The following is a 27701-nucleotide window of genomic DNA, read 5'->3' on the forward strand; positions in this document are numbered from 1 at the left end:
GCTCCTAGAAATGAGGAATGATGTATCCCCTCGTTTGGGTATGGGAAATCTCCTCTGCAGTTAAGGAGGGAGTGTGAAGAGCTTTACCTTTGCTGGTGGACTACAATCAGCTGCATAAACTGGCACTATCAGAGGCATTGGGCTCTGAGGCAGCCTAAATCATGGAAGTGATACAGAAGCCTTTGATACTTCCCATCTTATCTTTTAAGAGCAAGAAACAAACTAGTTCAAGAGGATGTTTTCATCCTGATCTGCAAGCTACATCCACTGTAGCTTGGCTGTAACAAAAAACCCTCCTGAGGACAGGTCTATGAGAAACACCTCTACTTCAGAACTGAAATTTCATCCTGTGAAACTAAAGATAACTTTAATTTTCATTTATATGTTTGTGATATGAAACACCCGTTTCAGTGGAAATCTCCAGATAAACTCTACTGAAAACATTTCAAGGACTCTTAGGTTCTCAAACTGAGTCACTAACCGTAGTATAAATGCTCTAGATTAAGGTGCAGACCAGTTCTTTGGAGATTATCCTTTTCCTTACCATTTTATTCTTGCCTGGATTTGATTTTGTAAATCTCTCAGGTGCTGACTTGAGTATTTTTAGATGAAAAAGACTTTGAAAAGTGGTGTACAATGCCTTTTTTCTGCATGACACAGCTCTGAAGCTGCTAGCACACTGACTTACAGTTCTGAGATCAAACTGGGGCAAACTCCAAAGCTAGCATCTTACACCAGAGTCACGTAAAATTTTTTCTTGTACTATGGTGTTTTGTGGTGAAACAGTGACTAAAATGTGACACATGCTGTGAGGCGAATCAACTCCTTGTAAAATCCATTACAATTACCGGAAAGAGAAGAAAGCAAAAAACTGTGTCCAGCAGAAAGCACAGAAAAACTTCAAGTACCTAAGGGAAATTTACTTTTTATGCAGCATGGCCAGGACACTGCAATTTCTATTTACCATCCTGAATAGACTACGGGATCGTTGCCACCTGAAGCAGTTGTGACCTTTGTTTCTTGCTGGGTGGAAGGAAGGAATCCTAGCAGTGCATCCCTCACCAGTGTCACGCGAGACAGAGCAGGAGAGGCACACCGGTCCCCATCCAAGCACTGACTCTGCTTTTGAGACTTAGACTACAGCTGAACAGATGCCAGGAATGACTGCAGCCACAGGCACAAGCTTCCTAGACGAGAGGATCAAAAGTGCTCTCTCTCACTGCTGTAAAGATCCACTTTCTTCAGCAGTGTTTCAGCACGCTTTAAAATATAAAGCTATGTGCAGCACACTACTAGTACATGGTTTTGCCCTTAATTTCCAGATAGCCTACTTAAACCCATTAGATGTCTCCAATGAATTCAGTGAGTAGAGAGTGTTCATGGTGAAGGTGTTCATTTCAGGAATCCTTATTTTAAAAAACAGTTTGCTTGAACTAATCACAATTTAATTAAAACACAATATGGGAACTACATTTTGAAGTGCCATTAGCAGAAGAGAGACCATCTTGCTACGGGTAATCAGAGAGTCCCTGAGGGTGATGGGGCCAACACCTGACTCACTAGATGTACAGAAAAGTCTCATGAGTTTTACAAAGCGCTGAGATGCGAGGGTGATGCTGGGTTTTTTTCAGCTGAAGAGAAAGCCATCGCTTTCGGGGCTGAGCAGCGCTTGGGCTGCCACCCAGTGGAGCCAGGTACCAATTTTGTACAGATTCAGCCTCGCTGTCACAGCAGGAGATCCATCTCTGTAGCTCTCCAAGTAACAGCAGAAAAAGCAATGCCTTAATGGTGCTATTGTTTCTTGCATACCAGTTACCCTGGATCAACGTATTCCATCTAGAAGTTCAAAAATGGCTTTTCTAAATGCTAACCTAAGATCTTAGAGTCAGGTTGAAACTTTGTTGTGCATATCTGCAGTAATAGTCTCTGTAGGACAAAATTAGACTGATGGTTGAATAAAATTCCTAAGCAAATAATGTCAATATACTTGTTATATTATGGTTTCAGCCATAGTATACCTTTTCTTCTACATTTTCTTTCACAGTCTTACTGCTGTTTATGACCAAATATATGGCTTTTGCACAGATGGGATCACTTGCAAGGTAGTTTTACTAGTAAAAAATGCACTGCCTTGTGACAATATACAGCAAGAACAGAGGACAGTCTTATAAAACATCTAGATCTGAATTGAAGTACTGCCAGGACACAAGAAAAAGAAATCTTATTCCCCATGTATTGATAATTAAAGAAAAATTAGGCCCAGTTCAACATCTAGACTGACTTACATAGGTGCTACATCATTTATGACTCTGTCTCTCTAGTAACTCCTGGCACACTGCCCTGCTCTGAGAACTAGCATAAGCCCACTTCCTGATTGTTTTTCTTTTTAGGCATCTTTTACTGCATTTCAAATAGTGTTTCAAACATCTTTCTTGTGTGCAAGAACCAGAAAGTGGAACTTACCAGGGACAAAATAAAAGGAAGTAGTCTATTACCAAGCTGTGAATGGGGACAAACTGACAATATCAGAAAGTTTTCTATACAAGACATATTAAAACTGCTTATTTCAATCTATATTTTGTGGCATCTTAATCAAAATGTTTTTCCTCACATATTTTACAGATGGAAAGAAAGAGAAATAAGTTACCGTAAGAATGCTTATAATAGCTGCTAAGTATTCAGGCATATGAAAGCCCTGAGATAACTATAATGCCCTCAGAAAAGGGGAGTTCTGATCCCTAAAATACCTAAACTGCTCACAGCATAACTCACACCTAGTCCATGGTCTCATGCTAACTTATATAGTATCCTGTCTTTCTTTCCTGCAGTGCCCAGTCCTGGAAATACCAATTCTCAGACCAGGTATATCATATTTTAAGAAATGCTTGTGGTAACATGGGATTTTTTCCCTTCTTTTTTTGACAGGTGTGAAAATCCTTTATGTCTGACTGCAAATAAAGTCATTTTCCTTGTAGGCAATAGTCTTGTTTTCAAATCTCCACTTCATCTGACTTAGAGCAAGTGATGCTTAGATTTCTGAAATGCCCATAACTACCAGACAAGGCATCCTATACTTGCTCATTAGCAGCCTCTTCTGTTAAAAGCTATTCTATTTATAATAATTATTCACCAGACAAGATGACATTTTTCTACTTTATAGCTGTATGGTTGAGGCATTCACCAGGGACACAAACTTCAGACTCTTGTCTCTGTTGTAACAAGACAGAATAGTGCTTTGAAGCCCATCTCCCACTCTTTCAGGGGATCCCCCTTATCTCACATAGTTAAAAAAACCCAAAACCATAAGGCCAGAAAAGCTTCTCTGGAGCATCTTTTCTGGGTCAGGTTACATATGAGGACACTTCTTTTCTCATGCTATAAGAGAACAGGCGAGTCTGAATCTTTAGGAATGCAGCTAGAGAAACAGAGATAGAAAACTCTTTGGCCCAAAGTCAAAGGACATTTTCCCTTGTTTGCTGTGTTGTTTCTAAAGTCTGGAACAAAACAGCACCCCAAAGACATTCTTTGCTATTTTGAAATGGGGAACTAACACTCTGTGATGTCACTGTCCACTCTGGATATGTGGTTATTCTGTCCTAATCACTGATCTACAAGGACAGATGTTATTTAGGGGTCTAAGAGTTTGTGCTTATGAATTCTGCATGCTGATCAGCCTCATGTCTGAAGGACAGGTCTGTGCCTTCACTTCCTTCTGAACTGTATCCTTCCTGGTTGCACAATAGCTTCAATAGACTTGGCGCTTGCAAACATTTTATTACCTTTGGGCACTCTTTATATTCAGCTACATAGCAGTCATTTCTTAAGAGCGGGTTTGTTTTTCCAAAGGTAGGTTATGCTTAAAGGACCCCACTTTGAACAGAGACATTTATATTGCTTTTTGTCTTTGCTGTGCTTTGTGTTCTTCTCCAGCCTCTTAGGAGATGTGATACATACTTGGTAACTGTCAGTCCTGTTTGCCTGGGGAACAAGTGCATTTAGGTAACTATGTTCAAGAATGTGGTCTACCAAACTACTGATATGATGTAACCCTTATCAGTCACTTTTGCAAGACAATGATTGAAGACATTTAGCATTCTGTATAACATGGGCTTTAATAACAAGAACAACTATACATTACTTCCTTAGATAGCTTTTTACGTTCCTGGATCTTCACTAAAACTTGCTACTATATACCACTATACCCTGAGGTAGGGTCCTCAGTTTTCCTGAAGGCTCCTTAAGCTCTGAGATGATGCCTGCCATTCCTGAGAAAAATTATACTCCTCCACTTACATAGGCTAGCACTTTGGACTACTCAGTGTGTAAAAACTGATAGAGAATCAAGCCAAAACTGATGGGTCTTGATAAGTCAATAGACCATTGAGTTTTCAGAACTTCAAAACTAAAAGCTAAAAGTAAACCAAACCAAAACAAAATGTTTAAGAACAAAACAAAACCAGATTTTGAAGGGGTTTTCTTAGTTATGCAAGATGGGGGTTTTTTTGCAGCTTTAACACATCTCTGCTGCAGGTGCAGAGCAGAGACACCTGACTTGGTATTATTTGATACAGTGACCTTGGAAACAGAAGTCCTGGGAGGAACGTTGCAGGGACATTAGAGTAGGCTGCATACAAACCACCTTGGTCCAGAAACAGGATGGCAAGGTTTTTCAAGCATGAAGCAGAGTTCATAAACTCTTCTTTCTGTGAGAAAATGGAGATCTTCATATTAACTGGACCTTAAAAGCTGGGACTGAATACAGTGCAAGAAAACAAAAAGTTCAAAGTTACACTTATTAATGCTAAATTTCTTTTTGAGGGACAGTACAGTACAAACGCAGGGAGTCTAATTCTGGCCAAAATTTTAACTTTAAGCTTTCACTGCACCTCTAGGAGAATCCTTAACAGTTCAATTAAAACATCACACAAATTGAGCTTTAGAAAATTAATAGCAGCGGGCAAATCTGAAACCAGGAAAGTCTGTGCTCTTTTCCAATGGTTCTGTTATGATAAACAACTTCTGGTCAAAATATTTTCATGCCACAAGAGGGAGACACAGGCACATAATTTCTTCATTAAAAATGAAGCAAAAGCCTTAACGTCCTGTAAATTACATTTACCAGATAAGTTGTCTAGCCCATTTGCTCTCCCATGAACACAGTACCAGTTCTGGAACTGAAGAGGCTGGCATAGAGGAGTTTCTACTCCACACCAGCAAATCACAGAAAACAGAATTAAAATTCAGGGACATTAGACTTTCACTGAGGTACAAGAAAGGAAATATGCAAGAAAATTCTAAGTAACATTCGAAGGGAATAAAACAAAAGATGAACTTCTAAGCTTTTCTCTGAGAAGAAGAGATTGTCCTAGGAATTTAGATGTGAAAGGAATGAGGTAGTTCCCATTAAATTGATCTTGCTATTGTATAAAATAGATTAGTTATGGGATTAGTATTTTATTTTAGTCATAAGGGAAAGTATTTAAAACTGCCATGATAAGAAAGAATGTTTCTATAACTGTAAGAGGAAACAAGTTCGACCAGATGAACTGTGATGCTGTTTTGCATTAATATAGGTATCAAATTTCATAATTAGTCATTTCTACATAAACTTCTGTCAATGGAACAACTTGCAATCTTCAAGAATAGAGAATATCCACTCAGCATGTGGGTATCTCTGAATCTGGTTTGGCTCAAGGCAATGCCTTGAAACTCGCTTTTCCACTACTTTTGTAGCTGGGCTGCTCTGAGCTGCCAGTCAAATGAAATTTAGCATTATTTATTCTCCAGCACTGCAGTGTATCTCAGTTTTGTTAAATACTTCACAAAACAGATTAAAAGATGCACTAAATATCTTGAAGCATTTGCAAACGAGTATCGATAGTGATGTAAACTGAGGTAAGGAAACACTGGGGTATTGGACAGCTGTGTTGTCAGCAACACATGAATTCAAACAATTAATTCAGCACTGGTACTTGACAAGGGTGAACTAGAGAACATGCTTGTTCTGGCAGCTGTTGAAACTCATATCTGTGTAATTTCTAACAATCTAGACTGATTAAAGAACTAGACAGGAAAGAAAGAATGCAAGACAGAAAGCAGAAAAGGCAGAAAGCAAAACAAGCACTGCTAATGTGGGTTATTCAGAAACTAAGGCAGTCCCTTCCCTGCAGTCATCATATTGAGCTTAATAATCTTAGAATTATTTTATATTCCCCCATTCTTCAAGAGAATAATTCACTTTATAAAAATCAGTACACAGCTAACACTGGACAATGTTCAACAATTTTACGTTTGAACCCATAACAAAAGCAGTTTGTCTTGTATATTATTTCAATACAGAAATCCCTCTTCATTCTATAGGTTGAATCCAATAGACCTGTGTTTCTTTTAAAAGGGACATAAACTCTGGAGTTATTCAACTTGTTCTCAAAGGTCCTTAGCATAATAAGTTGCTCTGTCTTGCAAAAGCATTTGGTAACAGTGAAATAAATTAGCCGCTTGAAAGAAATCCTTGCAGATTTTTGAGATATTTCCACATCAGGATTTGTAGTATTATTGCAATGCATTTCAGAGAGACCAATAATTATTGAAAGCTGAAACTAAGTTGCTCAGAGGGCTGTTTTGTCTTCACAGAAATACATTAAGGGGGAGGGGAGAAGACAAGCAATGCAGCTCCATCGGGACCAAATTCTGCTTAATGGGAATGGTTGGGTTTGAAACCACTGAAACACTTCATTTTGAAATTGAAGTTAGTGATGGTAAAACAGTGCAGAGAAAACTGCTTCAGTTATTTAAGTTTTCAAGATCTCCATTTGTAATGAAGATTTTTTTCTTTGTAAACTTGAAATACTGATGTGATGAGAAAAATTATTTTAGACAAGCTCTGCAATGCTTTTGCGAGAATAAACTTACTATGTTATTGTTAAACAGAGAACGTGACTAATGAGGTAGAGCCCTGCAATGCAAACAATAAGATGATGTTTATGAATGTTCTGTAAGAAAGTTTCACTTTCTAAACACTACAGTAGAACTACTAGTAGTGTTTAAAGTAGTGTAAACAATACAGTAGAAACACTACAAAGGTGTATAATTCAATGGCAATTATAAAGAATCCAAAATTAATAGCAGACTAAAAAAGAGAGAGAGGATAGATGGATTACAACCAAAAGCCCCAGGTTCTTCACAACATAAACTTGAGTGTGAGTTTCAGCAAAAAAACCCCACCCTTTTTTTAAATTTTAGAAGAGTATAATCTGAGAAAAGCAATTAATTTAAATGTGGGTTTGAGGCCTATAACTAGATATTACAGACAAATTATATCTGTAATCTCTAATGACTGCTCCATTCATTTTACTTTTTTTCTGGTTTACCACCAAAGGCCATTCACACTTACTGCAAATCTTAAACACAACCTCTCTAAGATGTGACAGAAAGCAGTAAGGAACCATGAACAGATAAAAAGGCAGCACTTTTCTGGAAAGAGACGTCTCATAAAAGACACAACATCCTCTATGTATAACATCAATCCCCTACTGACCCTAGAAATGCCCTTTATTTACTTATGAAGAACCCAAATTTCTTTCCTTTGGCTATGTCTTCCACAGTGGGTTTTTCTTGGTTTCCATAATGTGTTTCTAGACCCATGGATCACCGTTAGATACATCAGTGGCCCATTTCACCAGAAAGAGTCACTTCATATTCCTTTCCACCTTGCTTCCAACCTACATCAGGTTTACTCCTCATTTACAAAAATCTCTGAGCCTTTCCCCACCATCTGAAGATGCACAAAGGTAGGCATCCTTCAGGCTACAATTAGGAGCTCATAACCCATAAGGTTTCCTTACCACACCATCAGCATTAAGTGGAACTGAGTATCAAGTTATTGTCAAGAAGCTACCCAGTATGTGCTCAGCTGAACACAAGAAATGGATTAGAAAAGTAGAAGCATATTGAATGCTGAAAAAAGCACTGCAAAAGCACAGTTTTGAAGGTTGTGCTAGCAGGTTTATCATAGCTTTTATAAAGCTAGTTGTTGCCCAACGGTACCTGTATTTCAGACCCAGAATTCCAAGCTTCTGCTGTAGTTGCCATTTGTTTCCTTCCTCTTCCATTGACCTTGAAGAAAGTTTCCCAGGGCCTCTTCAAAAGTGCCTCTTCAAAATCTGGGTCTGAGAGAACACAAAGCAGATGAAACATTTATACTGCTTGCTTTTATCCCAGACTGATGAATTAAATAAATTGAGTTAATTTTTCCCAAGCTGTGTCTGTTTTGCCCATGACAGTAATTGGTAAGGGATTTCCCTGTCTTTATCTCAACCCAAAAGCTTTTTCATCTTATTTCCCCCCTGCTCCCAGTCCTGTTGAGGAGGAGGGAGTGAGAGAGTGGCTGGCTGGTCATGTGGCAGCCAGCCAAGGTCAACCCACCACAATCACTACCTCACTTAAGAAAAATGCAGCAGTCAAAATCATAGTACATCTGCAGTAGGATTCCATGTGTCCATGAAAATATCTTCTTTTCTCTCAGTATATGAATGCATAGCATTGCAGTGGTAGCCCAGAAAATACAGTATGGCAACTAATGGTAGATTAACTGTATAGGTAATTTGCACCTTCCAGGCTTCCAATTCAGACTCAGGGAGTCATTTTCATACTGCCAGAGACTTTATTGCTAGGACCTAAGTCCCTTCACAGAGGGCAGTTCCAGTGAACTGACGGGCACCCCAGTTCATTCCTTGACACAAAGTCACACACTCACACATTCTTTCAGACGTTATTAGTCCCGCAGTTTGGAACCTAGGTTTCCCACAGCAGAGTCTCAGGTGCCAGATTCCATAAAAAGTAATTTAATTGAGCAGTGCAGCAGTAGGAACAGCTCGAGCTGGGTGCCTCCAAAGAGGGACCCCAAACAAAGAAATCCCTGGGCAATTATAGCTTTACAATCTATGCACCCGCCCCTCCTGTGCTCTTCACATGCCTTTTGGTCCAATGGTGATTTTTGGTCTGGGATCTTCTAACACCTTATTGGATTCCTTCTCTCTCTCCAGGCAGGCCATTAACTGTTCTTATCTTGTCGAGTTGCAGCTTCTGCTGATGGTTGTAGCTTCCTTATCTTCTGGTTTGTGCTGGGTCTGGAGGCCTCTTTTGCTTAACTAGGTAAAAGTTCAGCATATCTAGGTGAAAGTTCAGAGCTTGCGGCCTAAGGCTTCAGCAAATTTGGCTACTCATGCTAAGTAATGCTAAACAAACAGTATACCAAATCTCACAACCTAATGCTGTGACCCCTGTATCCTAATGCTAAATGACTTACTCTGAGTGATTCATTCTATGTAAAACTTACTTATTTAAGTTAAATTACTAGTATTTCTTAGCACCCAGGCTGTGCTGACATCCACAATGAAATTTTGTGCAGGACAGACCTTACAGCTTTTGATCAATCTATTTAGAAAGAGTTCCTGAAATGTTATTTTGAAAGATAGTATTGAGTAACTATCTAAAGATAACAAGTTATCTAAACAAAACTTTGCTCAAAAGTTTAATAAATCTAATAACTGGAGGAACGCATATCTTCACTGACATGTCAAAACGCCATATAAGTTCTTAGGCACTGTTACCTACCCATACATTTTATTATGGTCATCATATTTATAACTAAATGTAAAAAACCCAGGATTTTTTACATTAATTAGCATTATATTGAAGTATTATTTCTTCCTTTGGGGGAAATTCACACAGACATTTCTTGGTAACATAGCCTGTGTAACACCAGAAGCTACAGTAGGGATGTAAGCGTAAGAGGTATATGCGAATGGCATACCCAAAAGAGAATACCCAAACAGAGCTGCTTTGGGAGGGAGTTTGCCCAAACCCTGGTAACATTAAAGAGGAAATGAACAATGATGATGCTTCATAGGACAACTACCAGATGGATTAAACAGTAACCAGGAGGTTATCCAGGCTTTTAAGACAAGGAGTCAGCTTGACAAGATGTATAGGAGGCATGAAAATTTGTGATTGCAGGGAGAGACCTGGGAGTGGGAAAGCATTCAGAGTAGCGGTCGAACTGTGTCTGACATTGGCAGAAGTCACCTTGCTGCCATTATGGCCCTGTCTAGGCCTGACACAGCATCCTCCCTGTCCCATCCAGAGAGCGGGCTGCACCCCAGCTGATGGGCTGACAGTACAGGGTGGAGCAGCAGAAGGACCCACAGCTTCAGGTGCATGTGGGGACTCATGGGGTGTCTTCTCACCAGCACATGGACTAGTACTTTGTAGGGAGCTGCATAAAGCATGAGCAAGCCTATCTCCGTCAGGGTAGACAACAGGGAAACCCACACTTCCAGGGAGTGCGGGCATGCAAGTAACCATTCGTATGAGGCATGTATATGGGGGGGGAAGAAACATGTGTTCAAGATTACAAATTTTTGCATTACTTTTAAAAAGGGTATTTAGAACATTGTAAGCATTCATTAATATTTTGTAAGTATCAAGTGAGGCATATCTGCTGTACTGCTGGCATTGACCTGGAACCAGTTCATTGATTTCCAGTTAACTGTATGCCACTAATTTATCAGAAAATTTTAATTCCTTATTTGATTTAAACCACGAGTTGATAATTTTCCTATGATAACTTCCCATATGAAGAGAAGATCCTGAACAGAATTGTTGGACAAGCTCCATATATTAAATGGCTTATGTGTGATTCAACTGCTCCATGTGCATATCTAAACTAATTTAGTTAAAAGATAACAGCATTAAGGGACTTGGCACTGTGGGATGAATCGTGCCAGGCTGAGTCAAAAAACTAGAAAAGGAAATGCTGCAGCATTTTTGTCTATTTGCATGGTCAGGGAAAAATGTTAGACCTTGAGCAGCCTTGCCTAGAAATTTCAGGGTCCTTGGCCGCTTTCTGTCTTGGTTGTCTGTGGCACAGTCTCGTGTTGTGGCCTGAAGATAGCAAAAGTTGCATTCCTTGCAAAGATCAAACATAAAACCTGAGCTTGACCTTGACTGCAGATCTCTCTCTTTTTTATCTTCCTACCAGAAGACTGTCAGCTCTGAACATTCACTCAGCAGAAGTTAGCCATCTTCAGGACACACAGCAAAACTCTCAACCCTTTGCTCTCGTAACCTCCAAAAAAGAAAACCGGTATCAAGGACAAAAGCAAAACCCCAATGACAGAACAACGAGGGGTGGGGGTGTAGGAAAAAGAAGGTATTTCTAGAGAAAATCATTTTCTACTAATAAAAGCCATTAGATGCTGCAAATGCTTTAGAAATCAGTGCTCAGATATTCAGGGCCAGTAAGTACATTTGTATACAAATTTAAAATCTAAAATGAATATGTACTCCACCTACAGAAAATCCACTTGAGGTAGAAGAAAGCTGTAGGGTGGAGCAGTGGATACTCTTTCCTCCTGGGTGATGACTAGCCCTACTTTTAAGTCTGAAGAAGTACTCCAAAGAACCAACTGAATTCATATACCCCCACACTCGACCCCACAACAGAGAAATTAAAGCCCTCAGACTTGTACTGTCAGTAGCAAAATAGTTGTGCAGGATTCGAGTGACCTTTGGGGGTAGTGGGAGAAGAAGTTCTTATCCCTTTATTACTGAGCACAGTGAGCCAGTCTATTAATAGATATTAATAAATTTATTTTCACAATTTCAAAATTGACTGGTGGATCCACCACATGTATCTCTTGCAAGCCCTGTTAATGCAGAAGCTCTGAGTCAGTGTAATTTTGAGCTAACAGGCTGTGACAGTGACTAGAGCCTTACTAATAACTCCCAATAAACAAACTACTGGCAGTGAGAGTAATAGAGCCAGATTTTGATGAAAGGGGTTAGGGCTGAACCTAATAATAATAGCTGAGGTGGGGAATTAGCATCTTTTTAATCATGACCCCAATGACAACTCAAGACAAATGACATCCTTTAATACAACACCTGGTGCCAAATGTGGCCACTTTAAATTTCACCCTCAAAGGAGCTGTCAATGATTTCTGGGTTTCATGACAGTAGTTACTAATTTCTTTTCTTATGATGAAATTCTCTGAAGTTGAGACACTACAAAGACCTTTTACATTAATATGGGCAGGTAATAAAGGCACTTCTGCTAGTGAGAATACATTAAGAAATATAGAAAACACACTGGAGTGTGTTGGTTTAATACACAGTCATGTTCAGTACTTTCATAAATATGTAGGATAGTTTCTTTGGCATATTTATACACAGAGACCATACAAACACAAGTGACCACACAATCCTAGGTCCTCAGTTACTAGTGGGTAGTTTTCTTATTTTTTCTTGCATTTGTGAACTTTTAATTTTCCTGTGAAAATTACAGCTTACTTGCACAAACAGAACTACTCCTGTCACTTACTTAAAGAGTAAAGAGTCTGGGCCTTCAGCAGAAACCTTATATGCATTTCTACACAACACTTTAGTCACTATTTTTGAGGTCAAATTCTATTGCTTAAAGCAAAATATCAGTAATTTTTTTTCCTGTCAGCTGAGATCCCAAATCTTATACTCTTTTATTACACCTAAGGAGGTTTGTTGAAGGCAGCAGGCACATCAGACCTGTCAGTATTGAGTTCATTGTATCATGTGCTAGAGCTTCTGTGTGCATACAAATGATTTTTGAAAGCACACAGCAAAATTATCCAAAACCATGGATGATCAGTGCATGAGGTAGCAGATTTCCTTTATAAGTAATGCTCGGTTGCCAAAGAACATTGCCTTTATGCCACAGTTTACAGTTTGTGTCACAATCACCTTGAACAACTGACTCACGATGAGATGCTTTGGTTCAGTCTAGTACCAAAAGCACATATGAATACGTATATGTATCTCCCTTCACATAAACAAACTTTCGGAAATTTACTGTTATTTAGCTAGCTATCTCAAAATTTTTGTTATAGATGGTTCACAGAATACATAGAATGATGTATTACATATAAACACACATGTTATATATTACTCAAAGTATTAAGGAAATAATAAAAAAAAGTTTCTGTTTAAATCTCACTGAATTCACTATGCAAGAAGTAATGATACTGCTAATTGCATGCCTAAGAGTAGTGGTACTAGATATTGTCTGGAGAATGCATTAAGACTGTAATTACTGCTGGTCAAAGTAAAACACTCAAAAGAAATCAACATCTTGTATGTTCTCAGCCAGAACTTACAACTAAGTGAACAAGAAATGTGTCTAGAGAACGAGATGCAGATCCTGAAAGGGCCCAGAAAAAAAGGAACTTTGCCAAATTTCAATTGATGGCATACAGAATACAGAAAACTTGGTTGCATTCAGAAGACTGTATCGATATTCATGCTCTGCCAAGATAAACTAGTGAGATTTACATTTCATGTGATTCTGCTTTACTCCTTCCTGTCTTTCTGATCATCTCTCTTAGTTGTCATGAAGGAAGACCAACGAGCACAGAAGTCTTGGGATGGAAATACAAAAGTCTTTTTTGTTGTTTGTTCAAATTCATTTTATTTTATTTTATTTTATTTAAGAAAATCCTTTACTTGTTCACTTTTTAGACATTCCTGAGTTTTACATGGACATTTATTTGGGATTGTATCTTAACAGCTAGCAGATTATAAATACCTAACTACATTTGCTTTCCAGCATCTAAAAATATTAAATTCCTTGGGAATGTCACATCTGGCACTTTGGAATGCATTATAATTTGAGAATTGTTTTCGTTTCATCCCTGATGTTACATTAAATTCATCTGTCTTCCTGAAAAGGCTGCCTTGGCTTTTGTCTTCTAATGCTGTAAGGTCCAATACTCAGAAAACCAGAAGTACCACCATGCTATAAAATGCAAATACACCACTACTAACTTTAAAAATTCACAAGATTTTTTAAAAAAACTTTTGTGGCACTCAACTATTTTCCACCACTAAAAAAGTACTGATACCAAACATTAATAAAAGAGATAAGCCCTGAAGAGTATAAATTTTACTAATTACCATTCACAACCACAGTTCACAGCAGCAATTAAAAGAAATTATGCTCTTCCTGTACAAGATCAAGTACTTCTTTAACAAATATGATAGATCATTTACCTAAATCATATCTAGGTAATCTAATGGTTCAATGTGTTTTGTAATAATATGAGTTTGCATAGAATATTTCCTATCAACAAATATACTTTGGTGTGGGGGGGTTTCCTCACACTGTATGAAGTGTATTTTGAGAAAAGAAATCTAACTCAAAATACAAGGGGGCAAGAATATCTCTGGTTTATGACACTTCCATTGTTGAAAGGTTTAGGTATCAGATTTGTACCTTACTACACTACAACTTCAGTAGTATTCATTTTGTACCACTGAAGATTTATGGAGCACTACACATATTAAAATTCACTATATGATTTAAAGTTAAGCTTTAATTAAAGCTATGCTGTGAACAGAAGGTATCCATTAAGCAAGAACAATTTGGTCTTGAAAAGTTATGTTTGCAATAATTTGTCTAAGATAGTACTTTTAAAACAATTTTCAAAGCCAGAACTGAAGACATGAATTTCAGAAGTCCTAGCAAAATTCTCAACTGCAGTCTTACACAAATCATTCACAAGAAACTATACAATGAAAGTAACAACTGCCAACATGGCTTCAAATCAGGGGTTGGGGGTGACACCGTATCCTGGTTTCAGCTGGGATAGAGTTAACTGTCTTCCTAGTAGCTGGTACAGTGCTATGTTCTGAGTTCAGTATGTGAAGAATGTTGATAACACACCGATGTTTTCAGTTGGTGCTAAGTAGTGTTTAGACTAGAGTCAAGGATTTTTTCAGTTTCTCATGCCCAGCCAGCGAGAAAGCTGGAGGGGCACAAGAAGTTGGCACAGGACACAGCCAGGACACCTGACCCAAAGTGGCCAATGATGTATTCCATACCATGGGACGTCACATCTAGTTTAGGAACTGGGGAGTGGGGGCGGGGAATCGCCCCTCAGGGACTGGCTGGGTGTCGGTCGGCGGGTGGTGAGCAATTGCCCTGCGCATCATTTGTACATTCCAATCCTTTTATTATTGCTGTTGTCATTTTATTAGTGTTATCATTATCATTATTAGTTTCTTCTTTTCTGTTCTATTAAACCGTTCTTATCTCAACCCATGAGTTTTGCTTCTTTTCCTGATTTTCTCCCCCATCCCACTGGATGGGGGGGAGTGAGTGAGCAGCTGCCTGGTGCTTAGTTGCTGGCTGGGGTTAAACCACGACACACTGATGTCTGTGAACAGCAAAGTACATGTTAGTCTGATAAGAAAACCAGAATCTTTGCGATTGTGCCACCTTGAAAAAAACCAAACCAAACCAAAGCAACCTTAAAAACACTTCTCCAAAACTCTTCTTTCACACTGAGGTTCTCCAGACAAATTTAGCTCTAGAGGACAATTTTTAATATTTTTTTTACAGAAGAAAGTATTTGTGAGAAAGTGATTTTCACTACAAGATGTTAACCAAAAGTTTTTTCATTCCAGCCTACCTTAACTGAGACAAATAAAAAGTCTTTTAAGAGACAGGATAAAAGTGGCCCAACCTGCTTACAGAAAGGTACATTGGAAAGGACAAAAACATCTGGCTCAGACAGACAGCTCTAAGGTATTTATAGACAGGTCCTCTCAGTGCTGAGAGATGTGGAGTGTCCACCATGCTTACCTCCATAACCACAGCTGTAACTAAGTGGAGTCTGCATCTCCCATCTGTTTGCCTCTCAGGAAGAAATGGCCCCTTTCCCTTCCATGCATATGCTAGGGCAAATGAAATACATTCTGACACAAACACTGCAGTCACTCAAACAGGTCATGAAGAGATTCAGCAAAGGCGCAGATTACAAATGTCTGTTTTTTCTCTTCAGCTGTTATACTGCAAGAGGGAACAGGTAATGTATCCCCTTCCCACAGGACCAGGCAGCAAGAAGTGCCCACTGTCTTGACCAGAAAGATGGCCCAGAAGACTGAGCAATCACTTAGAGAGATAGCACCTGCAAAATCTGCCCTGGACAGAGGACATACATAGGCTATCTTGTATTCACATTTTCCAAATGCAACAGAACCTAGCTGTAAAGAGGAAGGGGTGTCTCTGCTTACAGCAGGCAAACACATGATGCCCTGTCTCCGACTTTGGCAGCCAAGAGTCTAGGGAGAAGCACTGAAGCAGCTAGTGGCTTCACAGTATCTGTCTGTCGTGGTTTAACCCCAGCCAGCAACGAAGCACCACACAGCCGCTCACTCACTTCCCCCCCACCCACTGGGATGGGGGAGAAAATTGGGAAAAGAAGTAAAACTCGTGGGTTGAGATAAGAACGGTTTAATAGAACAGAAAAGAAGAAACTAATAATGATAATGATAACACTAATAAAAGGATTGGAATGTACAAATGATGCGCAGGACAATTGCTCACCACCCGCCAACAAACACCCAGCCAGTCCCCGAGCAGCAATTCCCCGCCCCCACTCCCCCCAGTTCCTATACTAGATGTGATGTCCCATGGTATGGAATACACCATTGGCCACTTTGGGTCAGGTGTCCTGGCTGTGTCCTGGGCCAACTTCTTGTGCCCCTCCAGCTTTCTCGCTGGCTGGGCATGAGAAGCTGAAAAATCCTTGACTTTAGACTAAACACTACTGATCAACAGCTGAAAACATCAGTGTGTTATCAACATTCTTCTCATACTGAACTCAAAACATAGCACTGTACCAGCTACTGGGAAGACAGTTAACTCTATCCCAGCTGAAACCAGGACACTGTCCCACCTTGTCAAACCATGTTAGAAACTTGCCAGTCAGGATATACAGCCATCACACTTCTAAGCAGCGTGCTTTTGGGGCAGAAGTGTTTACAAATGGACTCTGCTGGTTCCCTAATGAGTTTATGCCAAATATCTATCCAGCTCTTTAAATGCACACAGATCAAAACCCTGATTAAACAGGATACCTTAGAGTAAGAAACAGTGAAATAAAAATAATAAAAATATAACATCATTCATCACGAACATAAGCTACAGAAGCTTTTATCCCTAGAAAAGATGAACCATTGTATTCACAACTGCTCTCTAGAGCAGTGCATAGGGTCTCTTGGCTCAATAAGACAGCAAGGATGGGCCTTGCTTACCTTTGCCTTCTGTGCAGTCATCATGCATGTCTAAGGCACAGAAGAAAACCAGCGATAGAGGTGGCCCAACACTGTTCCTGGTTTTATCTGTAACAGCAAGCTATGCTTGTCTCGCTTTCTCATGGCTTCAGAGGCTCTTTGTTAGATGACAGGATCTGTTCGGAATTCCTCTATACACCATGAAAAACAATCTGTTGTGTTTGCCTTGTCAGTCATACCACCTTTATTATCTCAGCAGTTAAAGAGCTGAACAGTTCCTTGGCTTATTTAGATGCCTTATAAAGGTGAATGTTTCTCCCAGGAATGAGGTAAAAATAAGTATTTGCAATATATTGATCCTAAATAAAGCACTGAATATCATCTGTCTGTAAAGAGGAGGTTGCAGAGCTATAAGCAATGGCAAGATGGAAAATTAACATGAAAGTTGCTACACAGGAAGAATGTGAATCATTTGTCAAAACAAAATCAGTCCATTACCTATCCTGTCATTAATGTTGTTATCTTGTTACCTTTGAGGGATAAAAAACCCAATAAAATACTGAACACTGAGGCAGAATTCAACTTTTATGTCCTCTGACCTCTGCAGAAGTTTACATCACTCAAGTTAATTGCCTTTTCTCCTACATATCACCTGGGAGATAAGAATAGAAACCCACACAGTGATGCAGTTAACACCACCAAAGCCATGCATATGCATAGGCATTTTACAAGGGGTGCCAATAGTTAGGACCTGACAAATGTACTGAGAGACATATACTATAGAGATACCAAAGTAAAACAGCAATTCTCTGCTGTGTCAGGATTTACTGGCCTAATAAACTGATGGAGGTAGTAGCAATGAGTTATTTTGAATATACTTCAACACATTTAGGAATAAATAAATACACATTTGATACTGCAGTGTGCATTGAAGTCTGTGCAAAATATAAACAACCATGTCTTAACATTCATTTCCCCATCTCAGCATTTGACTTCTTCTCCCAAGGAGCTCCTCAACAAAATCAGGATTACCTCTGAAAGGGTGATTCTGATGAGACCAACAGGAATTTTGATGTGAGGCACAAAGCTGCACTCAAGGAGCTTGCTTACTACCTGGAATCTCAATCAACTTCATTTAGGTTCTCAAGAGGGAAAGTCATCAAAGGCAGAGAGTTTTTTGGTTTTGTTCTTTAAGCAGGACCAAGGCCTGCCAGAACAACTGCCAATGCATGAAGAGATCAAATAGCATATAACAAACCCCGTGAAGCAAAGTTAAAAAGCAGTTATGTGTTTCCTTTTGAACACTTAGTGCCCAGGCCTAAAAGACAGTAACATGAGGTTAAAGTCAGGTAATATAAAAAAATATGCAGACACCAGAAGATTTGCAAAAGTGACAGTGAGATAACTAAAAAAAATTAAAAAATAATTTTAGAGGAATGGGGTAGTTTAGAGGAACTAAACTCTGCAGGGAGAATTTAGTTAAAAAAAGCTGATGTTAGGACCGGGAGGTGTTTGAAGTGCTTGTTCTTACAGTGAAGACAGGTGGCAAAACAAAAAGGAAAGAGACAATCTCAGTAATTAAATACTGCAGCAATGGACATTATGGATACAAATACATGTGTGAGTAGAAAAGCAAAGCCCAGCCCTAGAAGGCAGGTGGTGCCATTGTGGTGACCTTGAGCTGAGGCAGCTGCTATTTTCCTGGAATGCAAATTTGAATCATTCACATTTCTAACCTGTCTGGCAAATTGTAATACCTCGTCCTGCCGCTGTCTGATGTCAGGGGAAACTGAATTTCCTGACTGCTCCCTTCAAACACCCACTAAAAAAAATGGCATTTAACATCGCCTCTTAGCTTCCCACACCAACAGATGGAAGTTGTTGAAACCTACAACTTCACATAGAGGCAGGGCAGATACTGACTGCTCCCTGAAAAAAGATGAGTGAGTTTAATGAAACTGTTTTGGGAACTGGCCTCAGATGGAAAGATGTGGATCCACCCATAATGTGGCAGCCTACTGTCTCAAAACCCTATATCCCAGAACATGGTGGTGAAATCTCATAGGATGACACTGACTCCAGCTGACTCAATTCCACCTTAACAGTCAGAAGAGGACAGTACTTTCAGCAGAGTGAGTGGTCGGAAAAAGAACATCTATAAGAAAGTCCTTATTAATAGCTCAGCAAATAAGATGAAATTGTACATGTACTATTTCTGCTAATTTTCATGGTTTATGGGATTATTTAGAAAAGCTAAATTTTCTAAGGGTGTTGATTTTGAACTCTGATATTAGTAAGCCTACTAGTACTTAGCATAAATTCTGCCCATTAACATTTTGTTGGCATGGTCATTTAGGGAGCACAATCAATAACAAAATGTGAAGCAAAGAGAAGACTACATAAATGACTGGTGTGTGAGCGGGGTCATATCATGACAGAGATCATAACAGAGCTGAAAATTTTATCTAAGGGTGTAATTACAAAGACAGTAATTCCCCCACTTCTCAAACACAATCAGAATAGATAGGAAAGGTGCTTTTCTTTCAGCCACTCTCCCATTTCATTCTCTATCAAAGGTAAAGTGATAAAAAGAGTATCTCATGGATCTGTCTGGAGGGGGGATAAAGACGTGCTTCTCATTAGAATCATTATTATCATTATTTTAAAAATCATAAAGCAGTACCCACTGTCCCAATTCAAGGGTCCTGAAGAATTATTAATCTGCAAGTAAAATTACCAGTTTTGAGATTCTGCACCATATGATGAGGAAGATTTTCCGAGGCAAAAAGTTAATGGGTGCAGGTGGCAGAGCATGGTAAATTTTCCATCTTCATAGACTGGTAGTTTCTCCTCAGCCCCTTACTTTATTCAACCCCAATACTACCTCTCTGGGCACTAATAACACAGATTAACACTTAGCCTATTTCTGTAACAGCAACTTGAGCAACAGAGAAAGAAACATACTGAACACATATTTAATAGTGCTGCAGCTGGGATTTTTTATAGTCATGTAAAATCCCTAAAGCTGCCTTTGCCAAAGTAGTGAACATAGTTTCATCTCTGGTTATAGTGCAGAGAGGAGAGTCGATAACTCAGAAATTATTAAAAAAAAAAAAAGAGGGCTAGTTTTGCAAAACATTGCTGACATGCAAAACCCAGACCAGAAACCTCTGATCTCATTTTATTTGGATCTGAAGTTTTGGACTCTCCTGTGCAACTAAACTGTCGCTGCACAAAATTGGAGAAAACTCAATATAAACCATGCCTGCCTCTTTATGATCCTCAATAGTCACTTGGTCCAAGAATTACCAGGAGTGGCATCTCCAACCAGTCATGAAATTACAAGTGTTTTGGACACATTCTTGCAGAAGAAAAGTTTTCAAAAATTATTTTTTAAGGCAAACATCTAAGTCATTCCTAAGAAAATTCATCATCTTCATGTTTTATACATGTGATAATAAGAATGAGCTCCTCAATAGCTCAAATCATTCACCTTTTATCATATATTAAAAAAAATTATTTTTGATAATTCCACTGAAGGCTGATTAAAATGCTAGGAGAGCACAATCTACAAATATTCTTTATCACAAAGGATTTGACAATGGGATAGTTTTCTCTGAAAGACGTTCTGGACACTTTTCTGAAGATATCCACAAATAAAACTTGTAGCTTGAGTGTGAGAAAAATCTTTTTAATTTTTCAAACTATTTGAAAGAAATGGAGACTGAGAGGCAGTTCTCCCTCCTCAGGTATTCACATATTTTCATGTGGGACTGCAGCATAGTGACAAAAGCAACTTCTCAAAAGAAGAGCATTCATTTCACTTTTGAAAATCCTTCTTTTGTATTTCAGTTCATACTGTCTGAACCACTACCTCAATTCCAAGAGAGAGGTTTCTGCTGTTACCCATCAAACTTAAAAATTAAAACGAGTACAGCTTTATTTCATTGATATCCAAGGGAGAAGTTACCACTCTAGCAACAGAGGTCATGTGTTCATGTTTTATTATCTAAGAAAAAACAGATCCCATTCATTCTGAAAACATAAAATTTCCTATCTGGATCTACCTAACACCTTTTAGTTACAATTGTCTACAAAACCCAAAGACAGTGTTAAACTTTCTGTCATGTAATTATAAAATCACCAGGTTGCTATGTTTCACATTAACTTCTCACCTTCTTTCTTTAGCATTTTGCCCTGGCTCCCACCTTCTTCTTTTGAATACCCATAAGAACACCATTTCACACTAAATTTCTTTTCCTTTAAAAAGAAAAAAAAGCGCCTTACTTGTTAGAAGTTAGGAAAAGAGCTCCAAGGGCACGGTGATATTATGCAGAAGGGAAGTTTATAATGACAAACTTTTGAAGAACTCTGATCTTAAAACACGACCCTTACACAGACACACACACACAAATGTTTCCACAAACTTTGAACTCGTGACCAACTTTATCCTCAGCACCAGCTTCTCCTTTTCTCATGTACTCATATTCAAAACTTCCACTCCAATGTACACAGATTTACTTACTGCATGCAGGTTACTTTGCATTTACTTCCTCCTTCTGATCTTTATTGTTTACTGCTAGTCCTCCAGCCCTGCAAATACTTATATACGTCAGTGCAGTACGCTACTTACCTAACAATTTTCTCCCAAGTAACTGTAGTCTTTTGGCGATTATGTCTTAGTAAAGTAGAAGCAACACCACAAAACTTTTATTACTTATTTAAAAATTTATTTTCCATTGGAATCGATGATCTTAAAGGTCTTTTCCAACCTAAATGATTCTATGATTTTATTAAAACATTCCAGGCAAAATAGAAGATAAAATCCATGACATCTTTTGGGGGATAATATCCTTGTAAACTGCCTTACAAATGGACTTTGAAATCTGAAAGTAAAATGTAAATGTCTCCTTGATGTTATCTTAAATTCAATATTGAATATGTTCTAGAAATTATCATTTTATTAGTTCAGTTAATACTTCATTTTATAGTTAGTTTATATGAGATATAAATCTTTCCTCAGAAAACCCTCTTTTTTTATGTTCTTCAGAACTTCCTCCCACTATCTTTTTCTTGTTGAGCCCATCTTGATTATTTTACACTCTTCAGAGAAATATGAGGCTGAAAAAGGTTAATGAACTGTGAATTTCAAAAGCTATTATGCATACATTGAGTGCAGCTTCTTAAGTCATAGAACTATGGTCTGATTTCACCTGGCTGGTTTCAGTGTCCATGTCTGTCTATAGCAATTAGCACAAAATTCCTGTCTCACACGTACACTGTAAACGATGTATTTTGTTTTGGGGAACTCTTCTTATGTTCAAACTGGTCTACACCAGAATTTAAGCATCAGCACAGCACATCATATGAGTATGCAGTAACATAACTAGAGGGGAAACCTAAATACATTCATACATCCTTATTCATTTATCACTAACTAGAATTGCCTCCACCACATTTTCTTATTAAGCCACAGCTAAAACTAGTCATGGTTTAACACAGCATTACTTTTAACAATTTAGTTAAAAAAAAATATTCTACAATATCTACAAATACTAAGAATGATTTACAAGTGACTTATCTATTATAGTTTGATTTAAAATCTACGTAAGTAGGAATTTCTCCATTGACAACATTGGAATAGGCTCCTTGTGAAGAGTTTCCCTTTCCATAAATCTTCGCTCCTGCGTTGCAAGTGCACAGGAACAAGTTTCAGCACTTTAACTTTGTGTATCTTAGGCACCTTGCTTATACAAATAATACAAACTGTCATAGAAGAATTAAAATAACATTTGCTTTCCTGAAAATGACATGTACGAAGAACCAGAATTTGAAGAGTAATGTCTGAAATTCTGTGTTACTTCCTCCTCACTCCTGAGCTCTGATTATATTAGTGTCTATTTAGTCGTATTGGATACAGGCTCTGAATATATTTTACACATAAAGAGAGCAACACAAATAAACTTATTAGTTTTTTAATGGTGGGAATGTTGGAACAAATCTCAAACAAAGATAGTAAATTTAAAAGCTTTTGCACCCTGCCTTGTCCCTCACCCTGAAAGGCTTTCATTTACAGTGTTTCCTTACAGATAAAATATGGGAAGTAATCTTTAATCTCTAAATACAAATATTTAGGTGAATCTGCAGGACCAAACATATCCCCCATCAGGTCTTCTGAGCATATTTTTTAATGAAATGTAAAGTAAACAATAACACATGAAAAAAAAAAATCATCTTATAGTTCCGCCTGTTTTGCTAAAAGCTCTAGGCTGCCAGCAACTTGGAGTTTGGTGCTTACCTCAGGCAAACATCTATGTGTTTGCTTATCTCAAACACAAATAAAAGATGTCACAAATTAAGGGTCGGGGTTGAGGCTCTTCACAGCATTCTCAACAAAAGCACAACTTAGCATAAGTATGTACCATCATACCACAATCACTCTGTTAATTAACAGAAAAATGTAACAAATGTTTCAGCTACTGAGAAATATCAAAGGCTAGAAAAGGCTTTTAATCTGGTCTTCTAATTTCCTCCCAGAGAGTAAAGTATTAAAAGGGATTTAATGTCTACAGTAATGGGGGGCTAGTTAAAAAGGGGGGGGGAGGGCAAACTAGCCTGAGGAACAGTTACGCAGCACAGTTCTGTTCTGCCAAATGCACACTCTTGAGTACAACTGGGAGGAGAAAACTTGTCAAACTTCCCAGTCTTCAGCACTGAGGCTCTTTAAATGGAAGGTGAACTTATAAGATAATGAGAGGAACATTTTGGAAGTCTGGACATCAGGACCAGAGTGGGACAGTCTATAATGAATTTACTGAGATCCATGCACCTGGGAGGTTTTGAAAACAGACTTCAAATACAATAAAATTGATGGCAATCAGGAATTAGGAAATACTTCTTTATATAACAGCCGAAACATCCATCTGCTTTCTAGAATATTTGCATGAAGAGTTTTGCATTGATGGCGATTGTGTGTTCAGTTTTTGCTTCCACAAAGCTTGTTCAAAAATCATGATTGAAATCTTGGTGTAGCGCTGGCTATGACCAAATGATTACTTTTCCTATTTCAGTGGAAATAACTGTGGGGGTTAAAACTCAACAGTCTGAGTAATGCTACTGGGAATGACCGACAGAATAAGACATATTCACATTATTGGCAGAAGGGAACTAGGCAGGTAATATCTAGTCTAACCTTCACCAATCAAAATTCCCAGCTCTCTGCAGATTTATGCTGTGGGTATTAGTGTTGGCATATATCACTGTGATTACCGTATGTCACATGCAATAGTTACTGTCCTGAAGTGATAAATAGGAACAAGAGTAACGGGCCTCACTGCGTAATGAGCACAGTATAGTAATAACCACATAATTAGGGTGTTAGAAGTCACTGAAAAAGAGAGGGAGGAACTTTAAATGAAAATCTGTATTAAATAGAAGTTCCTTAAGGGACACTTAAAAGTAACAGTGATAGCAGCTGCAGAAATAGATGAACAGAAAACACCAAGCAATCATAAGTGAGTAAAATAAAAGAGTGAGAAACAAGAAAAGGAGGAAGTATTGTAGTGAAGTAAAAACATGCTCATGCAGTAGTGAAAGATAAAAATGAGGAAACAAGAATAAATGTTAATCAACTGTGGATTTTGCTTTTAGAAAGGACATGGGAGAAAGCAAGAACTACCAGTATAATGGAGATTAACATTTAAACCCCGGGTGTTTGTTTATAAACAGTACACATCTCTTTAAATGGAATTAAACTGAAATTTTTTTGTAGAGTAGGCAGCCTGTACTCATACTGATGTTTTTTTAAGGTAAGGCACAATAAATGATTAGTAATAATACTGCACAACTGAGGTGCATGCACATGTGAAGATGAATACAAGATGCAAAGATTAAGCTTTGAATTCAAAAGTGGATTCATTGATAAACATAAAACACACATATACAAATTTCATTAAAATCACCCTAAATTTGTTTAAGGAAAGCCCATATTTTAAAACTGTGAGATAAACAAACAGGCTTGCCTGCTTTATTATTTCTGTTCTCCACCAATGTTCCCATATATTTTTTGTTGCGGTGAACTAGAGCAGTTCTGTGAAAGTAACTGACAGCTTCGGAAATGTCTAAGCTTTTGTGGGAGTTGGAGAGAGAAGGAAGTGAAATGCTATTCTGGAAGGAAGTGGCTCTTTGTCAGCAGCAGATTGGATTCTTACCCTCACTACCTGTGCTAAGCCGTGAAAAACAAAACCTCAAAATTGTGGATCAGATTCTCCAGCCTCTTACAGTTACTCCAGAACTGCTTCTCAAAAATCCCCAAAGTAGTCATTTTTCATTAGTGAAGAATGAAATACGATCATTCTTTCCAGTCTCTAAGAAAAAGTCGTAGCAAGCTACATCAGTTTACAAAGGACATCCTAGGATCATAGGACAAGAAGTACAATATCCTCCACAGTTATTAAAAGTCCTTTAGATTTTTCCCAGGAATCAAGGTATTAGAGATCAGAACCAGGAACTGTCAAGTCATTACCTTGAAGAGAGAATAAAGTAGCAGAAATATGTTGGTATAAATCCCCTTTCTTGCTGATGGGAAATTACCCCATACAGCCCAGAAAATAGAACTACTGATAATTAAATGGACTTGGACATAGACTCCTGGTTTTATCTTCACTGGTTTCAAAATGGCAGCCCAGAATTACACAACCAGAATCATAGTTGGAATCAAATATGCATTACTATATTTTCTGACTGAAGCACCACAGAACATCTTGGTAGCATTAACCATATATAAGTTCTTCCCTTTCTTACAGGTGCATTATTTCCTTTTTTAGGGAGCTGGCAATACTCCATGGAAAAGGAGTAATGGAAAGGTCAAATAAATGACAAGATTTTCTGAATCTTCAATTTCATTTACCTAGCCCTCCAAAATACTAATTAGATAAATTAATTAGACATTAAAAATTCAATTTAGTCCATTAAAACCTATTAAATTAAAAATAAAATTTCCTAGAGGAGATAAAATATTCTATTTCTTGTGGCTAAAATTAACACACAACCCTCTTCACAATCTCTAATTATTCGTGCTTTACAAGGAGGAAGGAGGCATTCATCCTTTTGTTTACCTATCTGGCAACAGCACTGCAGTAGACTTGCTCTGTTGCCAGATTTACTCAAACATGTAGATGGGAGAAGTATCTGTACACCTCCTTCTTTTCTAAATATGCACTTTGAGTTAATCTTCTCCAATATGACCTCCACTCTTTCTCCTCAAAGGCTGGTGGTTCCATCACTAGCTTAAAATAGAGAGCCTATTATCTCAGCTCTGCAGCCAAAGAGGGATACAAACCACCAATGCCTCTTACTGTGCCCCTGAGAGACCATGAAGCAGACAGAAAAATGTGGACATTAAATATATGGCTGGCCATCCTTTCCCCCTCACAGCTACATAATCTTACTTCAGTTAGAGCTAGTTTCAGGTATTATAAAAAAACAAAAGAACAGATACCCTTCCTATTACTTTGCCCTATTGCGGTGTGAAAGAAGACAACTTTTTCAACACAAAACAGACTTAATACAGTAAAGAAAGCATACTTTTATGCCACTTTTGTGCTGAAAAATTTTTTGCTTGCCTGGTGACTTGGTAGAACTCAGTCTTTCTGGGCTGTTCTTTTGCTAATTTATGGCACATTTATCTGAGTTGCTTATGGAAGGCACTGTAGAGATGCAGATTTTCTTCTCTAAGACAAATTATTCTCTGGCCTGTAATTCTGAATTGTTTTCCTTAGTGAAATATCACCTAGAATTCCTTAGTTTAGTTCAATAACCAAGTGCTCTGAGGTGCTCGATTTGGTGTTGAGATACAGACAAACTTGAGTAAGTCTCTCATGCTGTGGTTGTGTGAACCAAATTTTAATTTCTTCCGCACTTATATACAAATTATTGATTTCAGTTCAAGGACCACTGTGATCAGAAGCTTGGAGTAAAAGAGAAGAGTCAAATATAGAGCTAGCATGAAGTCTCCCTGCTCTTAAAATTATTACACATTTATATCAAGATTGCATACAGCTTAAGGTTAACCTTACCTGCCATTGTATATCATACCAAGCTCAAACAGTTTTCCTGAAAGATTCTTATGATGCTTAATGTGTAGCATGGTTAGAAAATAAGAAAAAAACCTAATTTGTAAAAGAGAATAGACTCCAAGTGAAGAGAGTTCCTTTCTTTACTAAAGTCAGATAGAAACTAAATACTAGATATTCATCAGTAATCCAAAAGAAACACAGAAAATATAATATTGTTGGTTAGAAAATTAATCAGGAAAAGACATAATTTAGAAACATTCAAAACATTAGATAATACTAAAGAGAAAAGAAATGGTCTGTATTTTCCTGATTTTAAAGCAGAAAGAAGCTAAGGGCTCCTTGACACATACGCATAACAAGTTGTACTAATCTAATATGTGTTTACTTTTAGAATTAAGGAATTATGCATTTCCTACTGTCAGTAAAGAAATCAGGATCATAAACCTTTAAATATTGAATACTGACTTTTTATATCCCTCTTAAGGACACCAGAAACCTCTCTTAATAGCAAACAAA

The sequence above is a fragment of the Haliaeetus albicilla genome, chromosome 3 (genome assembly GCF_947461875.1).
Source record: "Haliaeetus albicilla chromosome 3, bHalAlb1.1, whole genome shotgun sequence".
NCBI classification, from domain to species: Eukaryota; Metazoa; Chordata; class Aves; order Accipitriformes; family Accipitridae; genus Haliaeetus; species Haliaeetus albicilla.